The sequence below is a fragment of the Macrobrachium nipponense genome, chromosome 47, assembly GCF_015104395.2.
Source record: "Macrobrachium nipponense isolate FS-2020 chromosome 47, ASM1510439v2, whole genome shotgun sequence".
NCBI classification, from domain to species: Eukaryota; Metazoa; Arthropoda; class Malacostraca; order Decapoda; family Palaemonidae; genus Macrobrachium; species Macrobrachium nipponense.
In genome coordinates, this window is record NC_087222.1 from 5,100,763 (window position 1) to 5,119,012 (window position 18,250).

Here is an 18,250-nt window from a genome sequence, read left to right on the forward strand (position 1 = left end):
ATATATATATATATATATATATATATATATATATATGTTTACGAGACTTTTATCTCTCCACCATATTGGTTTATTGACGGAGCGAATCACAAAAGATTTCTCTCTTGATTTCCTCTCTGAGGTAATGACCAAACCCTCGGAGGAGGCCCAGATTGTCTTTGCAGACAATGAGGTACTGGATCAGTTGCCACTTCTAAATGAGTAGAGTTCATTTGCTTTCATTTTTGTTACCTTTCTCTCTCTCTCTCTTTCCTCCCCTCCCATCTGTCTCTGTCAATGTCTCTTTTCTCTCTCTTTCTCTCTCTTTCTCTCTCTCTGTGGTTGTATTTATACATATAAAAAAGAAAGTAATAGTAGTGCAGAAGATAAGAGGCAATTTGTAAAGCTATTAGATATGCTACTAGAATACAACATTCAGCAAATAAATTACCTGCCAACTAGGAAGGATAATATTTTAGACCTAGTATTTGTGAACGAGGTGAATTATGTTAAAGAAATAATAGTGTATAATGACATAGAATTAACAGTCTGTTCCAAAGCAAGTGAAAACAGAGATAAGCAAGAATGAAAATGTGGGAAGGATATGAATAATACAATTTCTATAGCAAGAATATAAAATGTCGGAAATAAATGAAGAATTAAACAAAGACTGGGAAAACATATTCGTAAGTGATAATATACAGGGAAATAAGGATATATTATATAAAATATTAGAGAAAATAGTGGATAAGTATATACCGAAGAAGAAAAGTAAACACTATAGTCGATTCATTTAAGGTAGATTCTTGCGCCTACGAGACGTTTGTTTGGCGGCCTCTGATTGGCTGGTACCGGGAGGTAGGCCGCTCGCTCAGTCTCATTATTTTCTACTGTGGCTTAGAAAACTAGCAATATTATGTTTATATTTCTTCAATCAACTCACGCTTTTCTCAAGATAGGAAAATATTGGTCATACCATAGGATTCGGTATTAATTGTACAACTAAGTCATTTTTTCCCGAAATCAATAAGATAAAACACAAAGGAATTACAACGAGTAAAAGTGAAAAGAGAAGCATTTAATTCTTTATACCTGTTTTTATTTATCATCGGATTTTGCACATTAACGCGATAAGAATAAGAAAAATAAACTTGTGTTTTCATACAACAAATTCACCCTGAATACGCTGGGCGCTTTCAGATTTTGGATGCGTGTAAAATGTGAGGAGAAAATGAAGAATATGTCTTATTATGTTGCATCAGTAAATGATTCAAGTTTGACGGTATTGCTGAGAGAATGAGATCTGCAAGGCGTCGTTGCGTTTGTCGTCTTAGCGAGAGATTTGAGTTACCAATTAGCGATATAAAAGGTTGCAGTTTCGACAATATTTACCATGTTATATTATTACATTTTCTGAAAATAAATACACAGAATTTCCATTATAACTGTCGAACATTTTAAATCCAATATCATATAGTATGTCTGGGCATATCTGATAAGGAAAAAAATAATAATAATCAGATGGATGCATCTGGTATCGTTAACGGGCCGCGGGGAATTCAATCCAGCAAAGAAGTTGAACTCTCGAAAGACAACTTCACACTCTTCAACTCAGCCTAAACTTTATACAGGTTGTTTCAAGATATTGTTTCTAATTTTATTTTATGAATATATTTTCAAATGAAAGAGACATTAGAGACTTATTTGAGTGATATGAAATAATAATCTCAGTGAAGTAATAAACAACAAATAATTAAGAAAGATTGACTTCCTATCAGGCTGAGTCAAGTACGGCTGCAACATAATAAGACATATTCTTCATTTTCTCTTCACATATTACAAGCATCCAAAATCTGGAAGCACCAGCGTATTCAGGGTGATTTTATTGTATGAAAATACAAGTTTTAATTCATCTTGATCGTATGACTTATTACAAATCCGATGATAAATAAAAACAGGTGTAAACATTGAAATATTTTCTCTTCACTTTTACTCGTTGTAATTCCGTTCTGTTTTATCTAATTGGTTTCAGGAAAAGATTATTTAGTTGTACAATTAATACCGAATCCTTTGGTATGACCAAAACTTTATTATCTTTTGGAAAACGTGAGATAAATGAAGAAATATAAACATATTGAATGTTTTCTAAGTCACAGACGAAAATATGACACAATGAGCGAGCGGCCTACCTCGCGGTGCCAGCCAATCAGAGGCCGCCAAACAAACGTCTCGTAGGCGCAAGAATCTACCTTATATGAATCGACTTTTTATAGTCATGCATACCAAGAGACAGAAGGATCTTGTTCCAGAAAATCAGAAAGTTGGAAAAAAGGTCTTGCAAAAGAAAAGAATGTATGGAAAGTTATAGAACTAAAAAGTAAGATGGAAAATGCAGAAGAAAAGATTATACAATCAAAAGAAATTGAAAAACGGGACTTAGAAGAAAAGACCCTAGAAAATATACAGCAAAACCCAAAGCTATTCTACTCATCTGTGAAAAAGATGAATAAAAGAAGAGTAGAAAAAGGCCCTCTAAGAAATGAAGGGCAATTAACGAATGAAGCAAATAAAATATGCAACATATTAGCAGAAAGATATAAGAGAGAAGTTACCCCTAGAACTGATAATGAAGATAATGATACAGAAATAAGAGATGAAAATAGTGAATATTTATCGGACATTGCTATTACTGAAGCCGATATTGTGTAGACTATTAATGAAATTAAAAATGAATCAGTAGCTGGACCAGATGGTGTCCCTGCATTTTGTTAAAGAAAGTAGTTAATTCTATTGCAAATCCGCTTGCAATATTATTAAGACAAAGTGTAGATACAGGCAAGTTTTATGATGAACATAAATTAGCATATATTACCTCTACTTTCAAAAGTGGATCAAGACTAAAGGCAAGTAATCATAGTTCTGTGAGTCTAACTTCACATATTATGAAAGTGCATGAAAAGATAATGAAGAAAAATATAATGAAACATTTATTGAAAAATAATTTGTTTAATATAGGATAACATGGTTTTGTACCCAGAAAAAGTACACAAACCCAACTGTTAGTCCACTGTGAGAACATATACAAAAATATGATCAACGAAAAGCAAAAAGAAACAGATGTGGTTTACCTAGACTTTGCAAAAGCCTTTGACAAGGCAGATCATAATATATTAGCAACGAAAATTAGAAAACATAATATTGTGGAGAAAGTAGAAAGGTGGATAAAATAATTTTTACAAAACAGAAAACAGATATGATTGCAAACGATGAGAAATCGGCTGAAGCTAAGGTAATATTCGGTGTGCCACAAAGCACGGTGCTAGCTGCATTGCTGTTTGTTATTATGATTGCAGAATAGACAGTAATGTTAAGGACTCGGTAGTGAGTAGTTTCGGCGATGACACAGGAATAAGACGAGAAATTACTTGTGATGAAGATAGGAACTCATTACAAAGAGACCTAAACAAATTATATGAACGGGCAGAGGTAAATAGGATGGTATTCAAATCTGATGAATTTGAATAAATAAATTATGGAGATAAAGAAGGAATGCTATATGCATATAGGGGGTAATCATAAATCAGAAATCTTACAACATAGTTGATTTCTTATACTTTAACAAACAAACTACTAGAGAACTCGTTGTTCATTTATTTGAAAACTGGAAAGCCCACCATGCAGATCAAAGAATTTTATCGCATAGTGATACCGAGTGAGGACAAAGCGTTTTCATTTTTGAAAGAGTACGATCTACTTGATGCAGAACACGACACAGATCCTTGTCATAAATTTGGCTCTGTCATGTAAGAAAAACGGAAAGGTGACCGCGGAGGTGAATTCCGACCAGTGTTTAGATCTAAGCCCTCATAGAGGTTGTCAGACTATACATGTTCAATTCGTAAAGGAAATAAGTTTTTCCACTGCACAGATTTAATGGCAAGATAAACAGTTGCTTAAGCTAATGTGAAATTTTGGAACTGGTCTTATCGTTTTGTCATGGATATCTGCCAGCGATACTACAATAACTTTCACAGGAAAATCACCTAATACTACTGTTACTGACTGGTATAATATGTGTCGGGAGGTTTGTGATTGTGTCGCAATATACTAGAGGTCAGATGATTGGTACTCAAGAGAATCATCAGATACAAACAGATGAAGCACGTTTTGCCGCCCGCCGTAAGTATAGTCCGGGCGCTAAGCTCGATTTATTCTAGTGAAAAGAGGAATACATATAAATGCTAGTAAACTACTGGCTCGAGAGCCCTTTCGAAAGGAATGATCTTCTGCCGAGCTTCGGCCTGATAGTATTAGCCGTGGGACCTATTTTAGAGGGGCCAAATTTCTATGGCCGATGTATTCATTCTCATTTCACGAAGAATGATTGAAATAAATTCCCTTTCACAGTCGATACTAAATGAATATAAAATCATTCCCAACATAAGTTTATAATTGCCACAGACCCTAGACCAGTGGTTCCCTACCTTTGGCACTTTGAGGAACCCCTGAGACAATTTTTCTCATCCCAAGGAACACCAATATATATATATATATATATATATATATATATATATATATATATATATGTATATATATAATATTATATATATATATATATATGATATATATTATATTAATTATATATATATATATTATATATTAGAAATAATCAAGTACGGAACCAGATTCCGATGTGAAGTTATACATTACATAATATAATATATAATTTATTATAATATATATAATATATAATATAATCTTATTTATAATTATTATATATATATATATATATATATATATAATATAAGCATTGATAATATTTACCTTTAATAGTAAAACAAGAGGGAAACAAATTACGTGACACGATATGTGACTGTAAAATAAATCATAGGACTATGATTTCTCACGCCATGTTTAACGAAGAAAAATATATACTTATAAATAACAAATAATCAAATAAGACATGAATTCTCACGGAATCCCTGGCGATCGTTCACGGAACCTTAAGGTTCTGCAGAACCCTTGTTGAGGATGGCTGTCATAGACAGAGGGATTTTACGTGGTCGGGTAACAAGTTAATTCAAGTGAATTGAGGAATAAATTAAAATATTTCAAAACTGAAGATTAGCTACTGGATTACTGAAACACAAATAAAACAAATTTATTTTGATAGTTCGCTGCAACTGAAAAGCTCAAAATTGTTTTGTTCCCAAGATCTTGTGTTTAAACTGTAAATTAATCAATTAGAAAATCACACACAAGTTCCATTTTTCACAATAAGAAACCTCAAGCGCGCGTCGTCTAGATCCAAGAGACAACTATAGTATGCTATAACACTTGTTTACATTTCAAGCAAAACAGCCTATGAAGAACAAAGTCAATATTAATATTATATTCACCACATAAAAGTACAACCCTTTAGATATAAATTGTGTATAAGCATGCAAGTCCAATGAAGCCATCATCTAATCATCGTAATCGTCCCCACTGTAACTCTCACTGTCGCTAGTCCATTGGGTGTCAGATTCTACAGCATAAAATTCAGTGTCACTACATTTATCTTCATCACTTTCATCCTTATCAGTGTCTGCTTCATACGGATTGAGTGGCTCATGTTCACTTACACTCTTATAGTTTACAGCTTCCATTTGACATGCAGTCACACTAGCCGGAAGTGAACTTTCTTCAAACCAGAATGGTAAGAAGTGCTCATCATTATTAACCGACCTATAGTTTAATGGATGGATACCGCTGGTCGGATCACTTGTAACAGCTCGTTTCCAGAGAATTGAAATATAGTTTACTCGCTTTATATGTTGTTCAAGGGTTTTTTGACATGGTTGCAGTGATGCACAGTTGATTTTCCTAACCTTTTCAGCTATTTTTCCACCAGAGGTAATTTTAATGAAGCTTTGATATCTGGCTTCATCGATGTTACTGAGGTGTTTGAAACCGTAGATTCTGCAGATGAATTAAAAAACTGCGGTTTTGTTAACATTGTCATTGCAGAGACTGCAGAGTGCTGTAATGGCACCTGGATCCTTCTCCAATTTTGAACAAGGCAAAGCCTTTAACTTTCGTTAAAGAGCTGATGTGAAATCACATCCTGTTAAAGCATGGAATGGAATCAAGGCTTCACATAGACCAGGATGATTTGACTCATGTATTTTGGCAATGCCTGATACATCCATAAAGCAACGAGTATTTCCAGATCCATGGTCCATCATAAAGTATGAATCTGATTTCTTTCCAGTAAGTGAAACTAAAAGAACCAACACATCGGTGTCAGACGATCGAACTAGGATTGATTGATTGAGTATGCCTGTTAAAAACTGGTGTCACAACATCTCGGTTATTGACACCGAAATAAATTTAGATAGAAAGAAGAATTAAATCTAAATTTAATTTCATATAAGAAATCTAAAAATATATTTTAATAAATTTTTTTTTTCAAATATATAGATTCTTACATAGATATTCTATATATAATCTAAATTTTGTTGAGGAGGCCAGCCTCCCTCATAAAAATATATAACTGCTCTATATTACAATCCTTTCCAAGAATTGTAGATAGGATAAAATTACCTCCTCTATCACATCCCCAACGACAGGAACCTATGTCTCAAATTCCCAAGTCTGGGACATTCAACCAGCAAATGTTTCACAGTCAAGGGCACAGTACAATCATTGCAAAATGTAGGATTTTCACGGGACATCAAGAACCCATGGGTGAGTCTTGTATGTTCAATCCTCAATCTGCACAACATCGTTTCCTGTCTCCTTGGCATATACGGATATGATCAAGGAGACACTGATGACGTGATATTGCGCATTTTCTGGTTAGTTACAATATCCTCCCAATGGGACTGCCAACATTTCTTTATTCTCTGACCTACTAGGGGATATAAATCCCGATATGGTAGTAGGCATCTTGTGGGTTCTCGGGAGCTGATCGCAGACTTTGCCAGTTGGTCAGCTTTCTCATTCCCAACCACCCCAACATGGGAAGGCAACCAACAGAACTGTACTTCTTTCCCTCTTCTTTTCAGTGGAAGCAGCCATTCCAGTATATCTAAAATCAGAGGGTTTGAATAATTAAAAGATTCCAGCGACTGAAGAACACTCCTTGAGTCACAATATATAATAAAATTATTTTCATTCCGAATTAAAACTTCCTTTAAAGCCTTTAAAATTGCATATAATTCTGCTGTAAAAATCGATGCAACAGATGATAACCTGCCGCTTCTCTCTACTTCAAGGAAGGCTACACCAAAGCCGACGCCAGCATCTGACTTTGAGCCATCCGTGAAAACTGCAGTGGAGTTATCATGTTGCAAAGAGTGTTTTAAAAATATTGACCGCATGGCCTCACTGGACAATTCTGTCTTGGTAAAATTAAAATATCTACAGATTTTTACCTCTGGAAAGCTCCAGGGGAGACTAACTGAATATTTTACTGGTAAAATTTCGATTCTTGGCATATTTAATTTACGGATAATAAAATTTACTACAAAAGTGAACGGATGAGGTTGCTTGGGGTGACTTTCATAAAACTGCCAATGCCTTTCATTTCTCATACAAATGCTGGTTAAAGACTTAGGTAGCCTCTGGAATCTATACCAGCTCCGAACCAGCAGACGCTTGTAATGAAGATCCAGTGGCACCTCATCAGCTTCTACAAACATGCTCTCGGTGGGAGGTGATTTAAATACTCCTGTACACAACCGTATTCCTCCATGATGAATTGAGTTGAGCATTTTAAGGCTATTTGGCTTTGCAGAAGTGTACACCTCACACCCGTAATTAAATTTTGAAAAGACGAAGGCTTTATATAATACCAACATCTGAGTTCAGTCTGCACCCCACGAAGTGTGAGACAGGACTTCCAGCAAATTCATTGTTTTCAAGCATTTTGCCTTAATATATTTCAGATGTGCAATCCAGGTCAGCTTGCTATCAAAAATCAAACCAAGAAACCTTGTTTCACCAACACATGGAATTCTCTGCTTATGAATGAATAGATCTGGATCAGGGTGGATTCCCCTTATACGACAAAAGTGCATAGTTACTGTTTTACTGGAAGAAAATCTAAAACCATTAACCTCAGCCCACTTTACTATATTATCAATGCAGAGCTGAAGGCGGCGTTCAGCCACTGCCATTCTTGATGCTGCAAAGGAAATCGTCAGGTCATCAACAGAAAGGGTATATGTTATACCTGGGGGAATTATTTTAGAAACCCCATTGATTACCAAGGCGAACAAGGTTACACTTAAAACACTTCCTTGTGATACTCCTTCTTCTTGATTGAATACATCTGACATTGTTGCTCCAAGCTGAACCTGAAATAACCTGTTTTTTTTAAAAAAAAGCCTTAATAAAGAGGGGCAAATTGCCTCTCAGGTTACATTCATAAAGAACCCTCAAAATGCCATATCTCCATGTTGTATCATATGCTTTTTCTAGATCAAAGAAGACAGTGATGCGATGCTGCTTGTCGGCAAAAGCTTCACATATTGAAGATTCCATCCGAACCAATGCATCAGTTGTGGAGTGCATACACCAAAAACTACACTGAGCAGGTGACAGATATTTACCCCGTTCCAAGTACCCTATCAATTGTGTGTTCACCATTTTTTACATGATCTTACACAGGCATGATGTCAATGCAATAGGACGATAATTTTCTGTCTTGAATAGATCTTTTCCGGGTTTCACCAATGGAATTAACTTTAACATCTCCCAAAGCTTGGGGAATATATGTTCTCGGTAAATTCTGCTAATAAGGCTTAATATGAAAAGTCTGGTATTTTCAGGGGTATGCTTAATCATTGAATATGTTATATCATCCAGTCCAGGAGCCGATTCATTACATTTATTCAAGGCCGATACAAATTCTCTCATAGTAAAAGGAGCATTGTATTGCTCATGTCTTATCGTGTTAAAATCAATTTCGACCTGTTCCATTAGCTGCCTTTCAGCTGAATAGGGTCTATCATCAGCAAACTCATTTCCCACTAATTGGGGGTCTGCTACCTCACAATCATTGATCTTGATAACTGGAGGTTGACAAGGAGTGAACTTGACTGCTATTTTTCTTACTCTCTTCCAAGCCAGAGTAAGAGGAGTTTTCAAATTTAGTGAAGATATGAAGATTGTCCAAGATTCTTTTCGTACTTTTTTTATTTCCATGCAAAAATGAGCTCTTGCTTTTCGAAATTCAACACGATAATACTCACATTTTCGTCTGCGGTATCTAGTGAAGGCAGATCTCATAGTTCTATGAGTTTCCTGGCATTTACGAGTCCACCAGGGAACTGGTCGGCGGACAAATTTGCCCGAAGTCCTAGGTATAGATTGAAGACCAGCCGAGAACATTATTGTATTCTAAAAGTCAAGAGCGTCATTTACTCAGGGAAAGTCGTCAGCAGAGTCATCTATTGAGCTGTGCTCATGGAATATTGACCAATCACTTTACCAATGTTCCATTTGGGTAGCCTTGATGCTACTACACTCACCACTATTGGAAAATGGTCACTGGTAAATCTATCATTTATAGCTTTCCAATTAAAGTCAATAAGACAGTCATCACTACATATAGATAAATCAATTGCTGATAACGTGCCTGTTTGAACATGAAAACGTGTAGATTCCCCAGAGTTGAGGATCCCCACATTTTCATCTTCTATGATGGAACCGAAGCACCTTCCTCTTTGATTGGTGACGATGTCACCCCAAAGAGGACTTCTGCTATTCATATCTCCCAAAATAACAAAAGGGCGTGGTAACTGTTGGATAAGAGATTTAAATTCATTGATGGGGAAGACTTCATTAGGTGGTAGATAAATAGAGCATACTGTATATTTTCTTTGCAAATGGATCTGCACACCCATCACTTGCAATGCTGATTGGATACTAATAGGATTTTGTGGGGTGTCATTTCGAACATACAAAGCGACACCACCATGGCTTCCAATATTCAAATTATAGGTGGAGTGATAGGATGTATACTCTCGTGGGCTGGGGCACATATTATTACCAATCATAGTCTCCTGCAGAGCTATACAAACAGGAAACACTTCTGATATGAGCAGCCTTAACTCATCCCATTTAGCTCTTAATCCCTGACAGTTCTACTGGAGGATATTAATGAATTTTATTTTCCTTTAGAGGCTGTTAGATTGGAGCCTCTTTTAAGAGCTTTCAGCTTACTAACTTGCTCCTTTTTTCTGGTTATCAGTCTCAGGGTTATCAGTCTCAGGAACACCAGACAAAGCTGGTGCTGCCTGAGGTGGGGTGTGAGGATCGGACATTGGTGCATCCTCCAAAGGATCAGAAGCACCATTTAACGCTGGTACAGCCTCCAGTGAGGCGGGAGTGCCAGGTACCCCAGGCACAGCCTCCAGAGAGGCAGGAGTACCAGAAATCACTGGCTCTGCTTCCATAGAAGCAAGAGTGCCAGAAATCACTAGCACTGCCTCCAAAGAGGCAGGAGTGCCAGAATCAACTGGCACTGCCTCTGAAGAGACAAGAGCTCCAGAAATCACTGGCGCAGCCTCTGAAGAGGCTTGAGCGCCAGCAATCCCTGGCGCTGCCTCCAAAGAGGCACGAGTACAGGTCGTCATTGGTTTTTTATTTACTTTATCCTTGGTAACATTGATATTTCTTCTTCGGTTGGCAGCAACACTAGAAAAGGATATTCCTGGTCTAATGTACTGATTTAACACTCTCTCTTTTGCCTCTCTAAATGTGATACGTTCGGTTACCCTTAATGTTTGAATTTCTTTTTCCATGATGTATACATCACAGGTAAGTGACAATGATGGATGATTATCTCCACACTGCATATATCTGGCTTGTTTAGTACATATGCCATGCTCTGGTTATCTGCATTTGACACAAGTGGCAGGCTTGCCTTGTAGTTTCTGTTCTGTCTACAGAACCCTAACATATGTCCGAATTCTTGACAATGGAAACATCTCCTCGGTCTTGGGATATATTGTTTAACCTTGAAACGTAACCAGGCTGCTTTCACTATACTAGACAATCGGGTGGAATTGAATGTAACAATTAAATTGGGGAGTGGGATAAGGACTCCATTTATCTTCTTCTTCATTCTTTCAATTCTTATTATGCCTTGATCTTTAATTTTTCTACGAGCTTTTCTTCAGTTTTTGTAGCATGAAATATAAGAGTATCTGCCTCCTCATGATATGCCTGATAATCTTCTGGTTCTTCAGCTTTCAACATTCCCATCGAATCTATCCACATCTTAACACACTTCCCCTAGTTCCACGCTGCCAATCCGGTGGTCTGAAGTTCGATTCCCTGCTCTGCCAACGCGGAATCAGAGAAATTTATTTCTGGTGATAGAAATTCATTTCTCGATATAGTGTGGTTCGGATCCCTCAATAAACTGTGGGTCCCGTTGCTAGGTAACCAATTGGTTCTAGCCACGTAAAAATATCTAATCCTTCGGGCCAGCCCTAGGAGAGCTGTTAATCAGCTCAGTGGTCTGGTTAAACTAAGATATACTTAACTTTGCGGTCAAACTAACTAACCTGTGGCCAATAACTGTGACAGCTTAAAAATACCAGATGGAGCTGCAAGTTTTATGCAATTTCTTTTTCTAATCGCTTGCACTCATCATAACTCACTGCATGGCCACGTCGATTCAGAATTCTAAGTGCAGCCTTAGATCCAAGCATTGACGCTAGCCCTAATCCGAGGCATATATTCTTCCAGGGACGGACACCTCCATGTGTAGTTGAAAAAATTGCATCAGATGCCAGTGCAGTTGCTTTCCTCCGTACGCTATCATTCACATCAGATGAAAGCCCGTTGATAAGTGTTTGAAGAAATTTTTCCATCAGAGGTGGGATAACAGAAGCCGAGGATTTTAAGCTTTCAATGGTTGTCGGCACAAGTTACTGGTTTTTGGCATATTCAGTATTTCAGATCTCAACACCAGGGCTGCACTTATAACATTTTCGTGATGGGGCATTTTACTTAAGAGTTTGGATTTTGCATCATCAAATTCTATGTCAGTGTTAAAGACGAAGTTTCCTTTACGACTGCATTCTTTACTGTTTGCTGAGTGTACAAATCAAGGTTAGCCCTGAGGCCTCCTGCACCAATATATACCACCTTGTATAACTCCATTAGTTGGGATATATATATTTCGTTTCGTTCCTCTCAATGACCTCAGTTTTAATCAGACTTGATAGACCGGCAAAGGCAACTTCGTGTAATTTTCTGTTTGATGGATTACTGACTGGCTGTTTCTGAGCTGTTTTACGTAGAAATTGTCGTTTGCATGAATTGTGATACTTAGCCTCGATTGCAACCAGGTCCTCAGTTGCTAAAGATAGAATTCTTTGGCTTTGTTCAAGTTCCGGAAATCTCTTTGCAGCATTGAGAATCTCAGCACTGGACTGCATTGACTCAATTGTATTAAATTTTTCAGCAGTTCCTTGACCACTCTTACACTCTTTCGACTTGTGAGGGCAGAAAATGCATCTTCCAAAAAGTATACCTTTCGTATTAGATTTTGGCAGATTTGATGATGATCGTGTTGCTTTGGGCAGGGTACAAGAAGTTCCAGCTGTGGGTCGGATGACCTTTTCTTTGTGGCTTTAACAGCTGAGACAATAAATTTTGATTGGATCTTTAGCTGTTGAAGGCTAAATCTAGGGCTGAGAACTAGAAGGGCCAATGTCATAAAACCATGTTTTCAGAAAAACGCATTTCAAATATTGCTTCCTTTATTAAAATTGAGGTAAGTAAAGCAAAAGAAAGCTCTTTTTTTGGGGGGTGATTGCTTAAAACTTATAACATTGGCCATTATAGCGCTGAAACAGATAAATTTCTAGTTTAGTGACGGTCTTAACTACAATCGGCCATTTTTTGACATTGGCCCTTTTAGTTCTCAGCCCTAGAAATATACTTTGTGATATCTTTAAAAACATCTCTCACTTGTGCAGAACGAATTTCAGCCGCTTTTCTTAGATCTTCTTGTGATGTACCTATACTCTTTCAAACCCGGTAGCTCAGATTCATTTTTATTGCAGATCCCACATTTCTGTAAAACGTGAACAAACGATTATGGGTTGGTTTTCTATAAATCAAATATAGAAAATAATATTATGTATATGTATATATATAATACTATGGTACAATTTGGAAAATTTACGAAATACAGATATTTTCCCGCTATTACTTGGACCTGGGGAACAAATAATTAAAGAATGTCGGCTACTTACATTTAAGGGTACGCGTTTTTCATGTTCTCTACTGATAGTTTCTGTTGGTCCTTCAACAAACTTAGACATCTTAACTGCTAACTTAACCCTAAAATGTACAGAGAGCATTTGAATAACATATGTTTCCCTTTATCTCTACTTGAAATTGAATTTCATATTGTTTGTTTGTTTGTATGGTGTTTTTACGTTGCATGGAACCAGTGGTTATTCAGCAACGGGACCAACGACTTTACGTGACTTCCGAACCATGTCGAGAGTGAACTTCTATTACTAGAAATACACATCTCTCACTCCTCAATGGAATGGCCGAGAATCGAACCCGCGACCACCGAGGTGGGACGCCAACACCATACAATTGATAAATTTACATTTGTGAAGTGTAGGGCACGCCTACCCTAGGCTAGGTCAGGACTCCACTTCGGAAATTTAAGTTCATTGATTTTCCATAACTATAGAGCTTTTACTTTGTTTATTCAGCGTATCCATCTTCACCTTCATTAACTTAGTAGAATTATTTCTCCTCATCGAAGCATCAACTAACTTCAACAATCCAGAGCGAGGCAGCACATCGGCATTGAGCACACACAATTAGGCAAAGATTTGAGTAGACCTAGATTACGGCCAAAGTATAACATGTTGTATGTAACAGGTAAATTAAATAGCCAAATGCAGGTGGCCCGGGCTGGTGATGCAGTGTAAGTACGCCTAACCTATAGTAGGCTATGATTATGCTACGAGGAAGCTCTCTTATCTGATGGAAGCACCAAGTTATTAGAAATTACAGTACTAAGCTAGCCTATACTCGGTTTATTTCCATCTGTCCATCCGCCTGTGGTGTTTGCGCATGGTAACACTGCGTCCCGGGCTTTAAATAAGTACGCTATGTTTAAGTTTTAGGTAAATAAAAGGATGTCTGGGTGTACATTTGCAACTGAAAAATGTTTTAATAATTTACTCTATGTGAATTACACCGGGACGCAGTGTTACCATGCGCAAACACCACAGGCGGATGGACAGATGAAAAAAAACAGAGTATAGGCGTAGGGAAAGTTCATGAAAATCCCCTCCTTCACAGTGATAAGTTTTATTAATTTTCATTACATTTCTAATAACGAATAATAATGAGAAACAGCACAAATAATGTAATATGTACAAAATACTCCACACCTCTCAAATCTTCCAGCATAAGAATGGTTTTAGTTCGGGAGTTCCTGTTATTGCCGCATGGAGCCATTGCGAATGAATATATCTGCCTAGAGGGGGCCATTTTGAGGTTTCTGTCCCACCAAGCTATCAACTGAAAATTGCTGTAATTTTGTGTCTTTCAACATTACAGTCCATAATCTTCAGTTTGGAAGCAGTTTTTATTCATTCCTCTTTTCACTCTAATTAACGTGTTACCCCGACCTCCGAAAACCCCTCTATCTAGGGTCTATGGCAGGCATAAACTTCTGTCATTATTAGTGCTGTGTACCCAAGCGCCTGACCGATACAAAAATCCTGTTTTCTTCCGTTCCTCTCAAAACATGAATAACCGTGACATTTGGCCCCCCTAAAATAGGTCCCACGGCTAATACTATCAGGGCGAAGCTCGGCAGAAGTTCATTTCTTTCAAAAGGGCTCTCGAGCCAGTAGTTTACAAGCATTTGTATTTATTCCCCTTATCACTTGGATAAATCGAGTTATCTGCCGGACTAATACGGTCGTGGTACACTCCTGACGGGCGATCATGCCCCTAGACTGAAGATTTAGATGCTAATATTGTCAACAACAGAAACCATGGGTGTTTGGACTAAAAAAGGGATCAGATTGCCGCTATTTTCATGTACTGCAACAGGAATACCAATCATTAGATGGGAATGCAAGGTTGGGTCAGTCATACATTCTGATGAGATGCCAAAATTGATATTTTGAGGAGAAAAAAAAAAGAAGAGGAGTGCCAGTTCACTTATTCCATTCCCATATTGATTATTATTGTTGGAGAGTTCTTCGAAAAGATGATGATATGTTCACTGATTTTTAAAATTTTTTCGAAATCTTTACAGAAGTTAAATTCTTTAAGATGTCTTTCAAGTTTTTTTTTTTAAACTTACTGTAAGAGTTTTTAATAGTTTTCATTTTTATTCATTGTATACACAAAATAATTAGATGTTGCTGCTGTGTGGTCTATTCATCCTATTAAATATTTTGAGAAAAATAAATTTTTTTTTTTTTTTTTTTTTATGTAGACCGCATACAATAAGAGAAGTTAGTATGTAGGCTGCATACTATAAGAGCACCAATTATTCTTTAAGCTTTATTTAGAAAGGAGAACGAGCTCTCTAAACTATTTCACTGCAATTTATGTAACAAATACACATAAAAAGGAGTTATTTTGATTTCATGAAATTCAACAACAACCTTGAATAACAGGACACCTGCCGGGCTCGATGTCTATACCCTCACTAAAAAAGGTTTCCCAGTAAACCTCTAACTAAATCAAGTAGGTAATTTTCTGCCCCTTTGGTTGGAAGACTATTACCGTTTACGAGAGACACTAAAGATGCCACTCTGCAAAGATACCAAGGAAACGTATTTTACGAGAATTTCGTAGTGAAGAACGGTTAAATTGAATCACCATTCTGGTATTAGTATCCTAATCACTAAGCAGTAAGTTTTATATGTTATTATCAAACTGCCGTCTAATCTAATCGACTTGGACTTTTTATAAGGTTAACGAATTCCAGTTTTGTTTAAATACTTCATCGTGAAATATGCCCTGGGTCTTGTCACTGACACGAAATTGATTTTAATTCAAAGCAAGACTTCTAGTTGATGCCCTGTCGCCTTTATCTTCTCTGCCCAGTCTCATTCGGGCAGTCGAGATGAGTCAGCGACCCGTTAAGTGTTGCAAACTTGCATGGCTTCATTGAAGTGGTCGTAGTAGTAGTAGGTGGACGGGCTCCCTTTCAAACGGCTCCTTCATGTCTTTTAACTTCCCACTAAGATAGTCATATTTCAGCACAGGCTCTTCCTCTTTGGTAGCCGGAGAGGCCTTTGGTGGGGCTTGTTTTAAGTATATAAACAGGACCATCACTAACGACTTCAGGTTCGGAAGGGAGAGGATGAGGGAAAGTCTGTGCAACGGCGCCTCAGTTGCTGGTTTGGTGTTTTTCTAGTTTCGGATATCAATTTCTTTCATTTTACTTTACCTCCTTTTCCACATACGGTTTAGAATTTCCTCTCTTTTTGGGTATTATTTCCACTGAGTAAAATCTTTCACACAAACAAATGTGAATAAGAGATTGCTATATCCCCTTCATACCCAGCCCCAAGTGAAGTGTCCAGAATACTGGACACTTAATAAACAACCCTCTCAGCTGAAAAATTCAGTAGTTATGGCATATAAATATCCCATCTTCTATGAGAGATCATGCACTCCACACCATAGAAGTTTTAGTCATTCACCTCTGAAAACATGGCGTCAGCAAGCCGCCAAGTGACCAGAAGTTCCGTTTCTTGGAAACATCTGAAGTTAAGGGTAAATTTCATGACCTATCACGTCCTGTTTATTACAACAGCTGCTTAAAATTCTCAGTGAAGATCCCTCACACATTAGTGAGTATGACCTGGCCCACAATGTATTTTTAATAGGTGTTATAAGGAGACAGCTCTATAGTTGGTGTTTGAGTGTCAAGTATTCTTGACATTGGGCTTCTGTTAATTGGAAATTGAATTATATTTAAATAAATTGTAAACTGCTTCGTCATATAAGCTTTATTTTAAACTTAAAACCTAATAGATACCTTTAGAAATTCTTTTTCTATATATTTGTAGTGATGAAATGATCATACTATCACATTTACTCTGTGAATCGTAATTTGAAGAAATGCCTTGTTGGGAAGTGTGAAGCAAAAGTTTGGACACTGGGCCTCAGTAATACTGCGATTTTCCCTCTATTAGTTAAAGCTGGAAACTCAATGCAATCAACATTTTGCTATTTTTGCTCATCTTAAAATGGTTTAATGACTCACTTGGAAGTTTTATCAATAATTCCATTAACAACATCTACGTAACATGAGTGGACGGGTTAGATTGCTCTGTTACAGACCTAAGAATTTCATTTATGACTAAGTTTTATTTGAACTAAATGTAAGAGTAAGCCTCAATAGTTGTTGAGTTCCTGAAGCCTTAATATAGAGACATTGTTTGGCATTTAACTGAGAGAGAGAGAGAGAGAGAGAGAGAGAGAGAGAGAGAGAGAGAGAGAGAGAGAGAGAGAGAGAGAGATCTATAATAAATGATTCTGTTGGTGAATAAGAGAATTAAAGGTAAATTTAGACTTTAAAACAACGGAACTATTTAAATTTTCCCCCATTCTCTCTCTCTCTCTCTCTCTCTCTCTCTCTTAGTTAATTGCCAAACAATGTCTCTATATTAAGGCTTCAGGAACTCAACAGCTATTGAGGCTTACTCTTACATTTAGTTAAAATAAAACTAAGTCGTAAATGAAATTCTTAGGTCTGTAACAGAGCAATTTAACACGTCCACTCTTGTTACGTAGATGTTGTTAATGGAATTATTGATAAAACTTCCAAGTGAGTCATTAAAACCATTTTTAGTCCGAGCAAAAATAGCAAAATGTTGATTGCACTGGGCCCAGCGTCAAAAATTCTGCTCCCCACTTCCCAGCAAGGCATTTCTTCAAATTACAATTCACAGATTAAATGTGATAGTATGATAATTTCATCACTACAAATATATAGAAAAAGAATTTCTAAAGGTATCTATTAGGTTTTAAGTTTAAAATAAAATAAAGACATTATTTGTCATTTAACAGAGAGAAAGGTGGGGTGGGGGGATGAATTTAAATATCTTTAATTTGCTGATTCACCATCAGAATAATTTATCATATATCTCTCCCTCTCTCTCTCTCTCTGTTAAATACCAAATTATGTCTTTACATTAAGGCTTCAATTGCTCAACATCTGAGAGAGAGAGAGAAAGAGAGAGAATTTAAATATCTCCTT